This window comes from Grammomys surdaster, unplaced genomic scaffold (assembly GCF_004785775.1).
Source record: "Grammomys surdaster isolate TR1022 unplaced genomic scaffold, NIH_TR_1.0 62, whole genome shotgun sequence".
In the NCBI taxonomy this organism is placed as follows: domain Eukaryota; kingdom Metazoa; phylum Chordata; class Mammalia; order Rodentia; family Muridae; genus Grammomys; species Grammomys surdaster.
In genome coordinates this window covers 41,489-48,009 of record NW_021604564.1, presented here as the reverse complement: position 1 = coordinate 48,009, position 6,521 = coordinate 41,489, and the positions used below count along the sequence as shown (strand labels likewise).

General features: G+C 46.5%; 1 pseudogene; it reads right to left on the bottom strand.

Moving 5' to 3' along the window:
• Positions 1–2,695: 2,695 nt before the first annotated feature.
• LOC114611864 lies at positions 2,696–6,175 on the bottom strand (annotated as a pseudogene).
• Positions 6,176–6,521: the final 346 nt, after the last annotated feature.

Sequence of the window (6,521 nt, the reverse complement as noted above, 5' to 3'; positions counted from 1 at the left end):
AATTAGCTTAGAATACATTTCAGAACAAATGTTATACCAAACTCACGGAAAAGGTTAATACCACGTTTTACTTTACACCATGGGAGGAGGCATTTCTTTGGTAATTGGGTGATGATGAAGAAAGGGGGTAGACCTAGCCAAAGGCAGGGATTAATAGGTTCTTCTCTGTATGTTAGTCACCTTTTTAAATGCAGTAGGCATGAAATAGCCTCAGGGAATAGGCAAATCTAGGCACAGCTAGACAGACACGCTTCCTTCCTGCTCTGCCCTTCCCTTCCCTCCCTCCTCTGACAGGTGAATAAGGGGAAGACCATGTCAAGACTGATGGAAACCAGAAATGCTGGCAAAGACTGGGCTCAAGACAGAAGGAGGATAAAATAAGGAAGCTGAAGTGGAACACATCAAAGAGAACCTAGCACTGGGAAGTTGAACATGAATCTCAGGGCTATCCAACCTTTTTAAAGATGCAAATTGCTGTCCATCACAGAAAACAGTAGGGTTCTGTTTACTCTTTCAGACAGGGTTCAAACCACTAATCAAGCTCCATTGCTGGGCTGGCCATTTTGTTTATGTTAAGAAGACATTTAGACTATAATTTTCCTGCCTACTACTGGTGGCCAAAAGGAAGTGCTAGCAGCTTGATAGTACTGGGTTTCAGTTGTACAGAAACTCAGTATTATTGGACTAATGTATGGGTGTTTTCAAGTCACACAGGTGTGCTACACAAGTCCACAAAGCCATGAGAGACATACTGGCAGTGATGGAGCCTGGTGATTCATGGACTGAGGAGAGCTGTCAAAACATGCCTGGGGCTCCAGGAGCATAAATGTGCACTACTGCCTCAAAACACATGCACACACTCAGGAAATGAGTTAAGATGACAGACACATGGGAATCTTTCATGTGGTAATACGATGTAATGCAAAGAACAACAAGGCAATAATACATTGCTCTGAAGCAGGAAATTTCATTGGAATATGATGTAACCACTACTGCATGCTGTTACCTTGGAATGCCTGTACACCTTGTTATTCTAATGTGGGCAGTATACATCACCTCAAATCTAAAATATCCACAAGATCCTAAGCCTAACATAGAACAAAAATCCAGTCTTATACACATTCAAGACTTTGGACAGTCAAAATCACTATATAATTCTCTTTCATTTGATCTTTACAGTTGCATTTGTAAGAGATGAAGATATATCAGGCATGGTGGTGTGTGCTTTTAATCCCAGCCCTCAGAGACAGAGGTAGAAGTATCTCTGTGGTTCAAGGCTGGCCTCATCTACAAAGTTAGTTTCAGAGTCCCACAATGAGACTCTGTCTTGAAAATAAGCAAAAATATGCATTTTGAACACATATACACTGACAACTGGGCTTGAAAATGTACAGTATACATTGGCCAGTGCTTCTGTTAATGATGAACTAACCCATGCATGAATAATAATGACAATGCATTGATCACATAGAATTTACTGGATTAATCAGATATCTGCTGTATAGCATCTAAGTATGAAACACTGCTAAGTTGTGGGAACACAATGGAATTCTCTTTATAAGGCCAAGGGTCTGGCAGGGAAGTAGACACTGAATGACTCTTGGGCTTTCAATGGCAGCTTACACAACTCTTTTTTTTTTGAGACAGGGTCTCATCTACCACATCTGGTCTTTAACTTGATCTTCCAGGTAATGTCTCCAAGGATGACACTGAAATCCTAAGTGATGGAATGACAAGTGTGTGCTATCCTTCCTGGTTTTATGTGATGCTGAGAATCAAATGCAGAGCTTCACGTATGTTAAACAAGCAGTTTACCAACAGATCCACACCTGCAGTCCTAACCAACCTGCATTCATTCTGCTCAGTCTACAGTGACCATCCTGGTTATTTGAGATGGCAAATGCTAGTTTGCCATATTAGGATGTGTCAGATAAGTGAAAATTCCAAAGCTCAGTATGGCTTTGTTGAGAACAGTTTTGATCAAATCTTTTGGGGTAGGGACTGAATGGGTACTCATAAACTGAGTTTGTTAACCTTTCTGAACTTTCCTTTGCCTATCACTCACTGAAAATGATGAGAGCTGAGAGAAGAATGAAGTGACCTAATCCATGCTCAAGACACATAGAAACTGTTAGGAAACAGAAGCATGTGCCAGCTCTCTGGAATCGTCCTCAGACAACTGTCAGGACCACGGTCAGCTCCAGAACTCCAGGAGATTTCAGGAACTCCAAAGATGGGATGAAATGGCCTTCAGCTTAGCTCTGAACAAAGGAACCACCAACCTCCTAGCACCCAGGAAGGGGATGTGATGATGTTTGGAACTTCTTGAGTCTCAAAGTTGAAGACAGGTGACTGATCCCTAACCCACACAGATTGACTCCAAGTCTGGGTATTTCACACCCACCTCAACTTTCCTTTCCTCTAAGTGTAAAAGATTCCCTGATTTATTGGATCCAGGTTCTTTCATTTATAGCCCCTGATGCACTAAATCATGGAACATTCCAGAAAAGAGGTGCTCTTGATACCACAAGCATTTTCTACATATTTCACTCCAGAGATTATGGTGGGAGGGATACCCAGCTCAGATGTGCATGTCCCCATCTGTTAGGAGCAGCACAGCTGGTGGGTGCACCTGGGAGGAATCTCGAATGAAAACACTGCCATTGGACTTGATGGTAATGAAATATGTCGGCCATCAGCTCCGTAACTGGGTGGCCTCCCTGGGCAGCAAAGTGCTGTGTGAAGTTACACCTCTGGCCATTCTCTGGGGCTTTCCCACTGGGAAGCCTCATAAATATTCTCTGAGAACTGCTTGATAAGCCCTGGGGAGGCAAGTGCAGTGTGAACAGAGACCCTGCCTCAGGAATGGGCATCAGAGCTCTGGGGGAAGTGGAGGGAGGGCTCAGAAGTCCCTCTTGGGGGCTCAGCTGTCTGTAAATGAAGTGCAATAGTGCAATTCTGGGAGCATACAGAAGGTTTTCTTCCAGGTATGGTCCTGACAGTGCAGTACCTCTTCCCAGATGGTTACAGCCTGCAGGAAGGCCAAATGGTCCCTGCCACTGTCATGACTCAGCAATGCCTTCACTTGGGAGAGGAGAATGTTGTACAGGGGTTAGCAGAGTGACTAGATTCCATCTCAGGGCAATGGGTGAGGTGTGAATAGACACAAGAGAGCTATAGGAAGCACTGGGTCTAACCTTGTCTACCTCTGCCCTCGGGTAAGGCAGGAAACAACCACCAACAGTAGGTGCAGGCATTGTAAGCTGGCAGCCAACTCTATGGCCTTAGCCAGTAGGGGGTTAGTAGAGATGTGGGCCAGGTGTTACCCCAAGGTGGTTAGGTATTCATGCTGGTCCAGCACCCCTGCAACAGCTCAGCTATCAGTCCCTCCCATGAGCCACTCCACAGCCCAACCATTTCTACCCTCCATTTACCAATCTTCTGGAGCAGTATCACAGCCTCATCCACTGCCTTGATATTTGTACTCTCCACAGGCTTAGAGAGGAACTCCACTGCCTAGAGCAAAAAGAACCATGGTCTCATGAGCCTGTGTCCTATCTGTTTTTTCCAGGAGCCAGCCATTCCCTAGCCCTGCCTCTGCTGCACTATCTTTTCAGGCATGTGGATTTTGGCTTGCAGCATCAGGTTCTCAAGAGGTGTGCACAGGATCTCTGGTACTTGGAAAGGGACCATTTTTTCCAGCTGGCTCCTCTGGGAACAAGTGGTAGGCAAAACCTGACTGGCAGCAGCCTGCCTTGCCCCAGCACTGAATCATATTTGCTCTTGACACCCACACAGTCTACAGGCAGGACACCTGAGGAAAGGCAGAAAACCTACATGTGCTACAGGCCTTGTTGACCCACATCTTCAGTCACCCTCATCACCTCTCAACAAGAATATTACCCATATGTGTGGCCCTCACAGAAAAAGAATGTCTACAGTAGATATGGATTAGGGGCTACCTCAGAACTGGAATCGTTCCCCAGTGGGTTAGTTGGGCCCAAGAGAGAGGCGCCACCTTGGTCTTCAGGTCATAGTGTTCCTCCTTGTGCAGACTGCTGTCCATGACATGCACAATGTCGTTAACTGTGATGGAGATTTCAGCAATGTTGGTGGCCAATACAATCTTGCATACCCCAGATGGAGGCTGTTGGAATATGGCCTTCTGATCCATCATGGGGATATTGGAGTGCACTGCTGGATAGCAAGATGCAAAAGGGCTTCACACACTGTTCAGCCAGAAGAGTTCCACATTGAAGGCAAGGCAAGAATTTGGATCCCTCACCCAATCCTGGCCCTGATACAACTGAAGTCCAAATGATCAAAGTGAGAAACAAGTATAGGCTGGGTCACTCCCTACCACAGAGAGCAAGACTCATTACTGTGCAGAAGCTCACCTGGTAAGATGAGGTACTTGCTTTCACTCACACCCAGGGCCTCCTGGAGCCATTGTTGATCTCCTCTGATTTCTTTCAAGCCAGGCAGAAATCACAGGATCCCACCTGTAAAGAGACCCTGCAGCCATGAGCTGGTTGGTCCAGCTAATAGGGAAAAGATGTAGCTGAAAATTGGGAGGAAGCACCCACCTGGCTCCCCATGGGCATCGATGTGCAGAACCAGATCAGTCACAAGGTCCAAATCAAGTGCACATTCATCTTCAGATTGGAGTGGGGGAAGAAAGACCACTCACAGTCATGGGGTAGAGGTCACACACAAGAACACAGTGAGGGTGAGCAGCTACTCAATGTGTAAACTCTAGCCCACACATACTTGTCCCACATAAAGCATGATTATAACCCAGTTTTTATCAAGGAGATAGGCTTGAGAAGAAAATAATGATCTATAATAAGGCTAGGGAGGAGGGAATTAAAAGGAAAGTTCTAGACCCTGGAGTACAGGGGTATCCCTCACCTCAGGGTGCCAATGCCAGTGTGGGTATTGGTGTTTACCCAGCTTAGCCACAATGTCCTCCAGGTAGTGTTCCTTGATGGGATACATGAAGCCAGGTACCTTGATAACAGGGCAGCCCCCAAAGTGTCAGGAAAATTGCTTATTATTTCTTGTAGCACTCAGAAGTACTAGCTGCAGGGCCAGATTGAGAAGCTCCAGGCTCTTGAGGACAATCAGCAGGAAGTCTGTGTTCACATCCTGCTCATGGACCTCATCTACAATGATACGGCTCACACCCTCCAGGCTGGGGTTGCTCTGCAACTTCCGAAGCAGGATACCCATGGTGCAGAAGAGCAGTGCCCCACCTTGGGCTGGAGGCTTGCTTTCCAAGAATACCTGGAAAGCCACATTCTGGAGCAAGGAGGGGCCCAGTTCATGGCTTACCACAGACACAGCTGAGACCCGGCGAGGTTGTGTGATGATCACATTGCAACGGGCACCTAGACCCTCAGTGACACAGTGCTCCAATAGCAGTTGAGGTATACATGTGGCTTTCCCACTGCCTGTGTCCCCAGAGATGTCTACCACTGGGTGTTGTTCAGTGGCACTGAGGATAGCGTCCCAATGAGGATCCACAGGTAGCTGGGGGCCTTCTGCCAGATTGGCCCTCTCCTCCACCACAGCTCTAGTAGGCTCTGGCTCAGGTGCACATCCTCTGCTTCCAACAGGGGCATGTATGGCTTGCCTGTGATTGGGTCATTCAAGGGCCCTGAATTCTTGCCAAAGGGCAAGGTGTCATCACTCTGCAGCTGGAGTTCTGAGAAATCCATGAATTATCCACCAGGTAGTCGAAGACAAAGAAGCAGTAAAATGATAGACCACCTGCCTTCCTCCTCCATGCAGTCAGACCTCCAAAGGCTTCACTTGAGTTACATCATTGGGGTCCAATTCACAGAGCAGAGAACTTGGGCTGTGGCTGCCCTGACACCTCATAGGCCTGACTAAGGGGACTTAGGGCTAGGAGAATAATGGTCCCTGCTCAGTAGGAAAAGAGGACTTCTTATGCCTGTTGTAGGCAGAAACAGACTTCAGTCTGGAGAGGGAGACAGTGGGATGGAGGACAGGATGCTTACATGACTAGGGAAGGCCTCTACCTTGTGAAGATGGGCTCAGCCACCTGGATAGTACATGGCCGGCGATGGATCTCACCCAACTCATTCAAGGAGGCCAGGTTGTACATGGCATGGGTAAGTGGCTCATTGTTCCTGTCCACAAGGCCCAGGCTCTGTAGAAGGACATGTTATAGCTCATTCTATATGCCCAGACCAGAAGGGCTCAGAATCTGAGGATGGTAAGCAATCTGTCTTCTAGATTTTGGTTTTAGTGAATAAAGGATAAATGAGATACTAAGATAGTGTCATTCTCCACAAAGTTATTAAAAAGCCAACTAGTTAAAATTAATTTAGGTACTAAATTTTAGTCAGGCATGGTACTGCTGCCTAAAATCTCAGCACTCAGGAGGTAGAAGTAAGAAGCTTTCACAAATTCCAGGCTAGCATGGGCTATACAGTATTACTCTATCTTAGGTTAATACATTGTTTTCTTAACAACTAAATGTTGCCCAGGCAGTG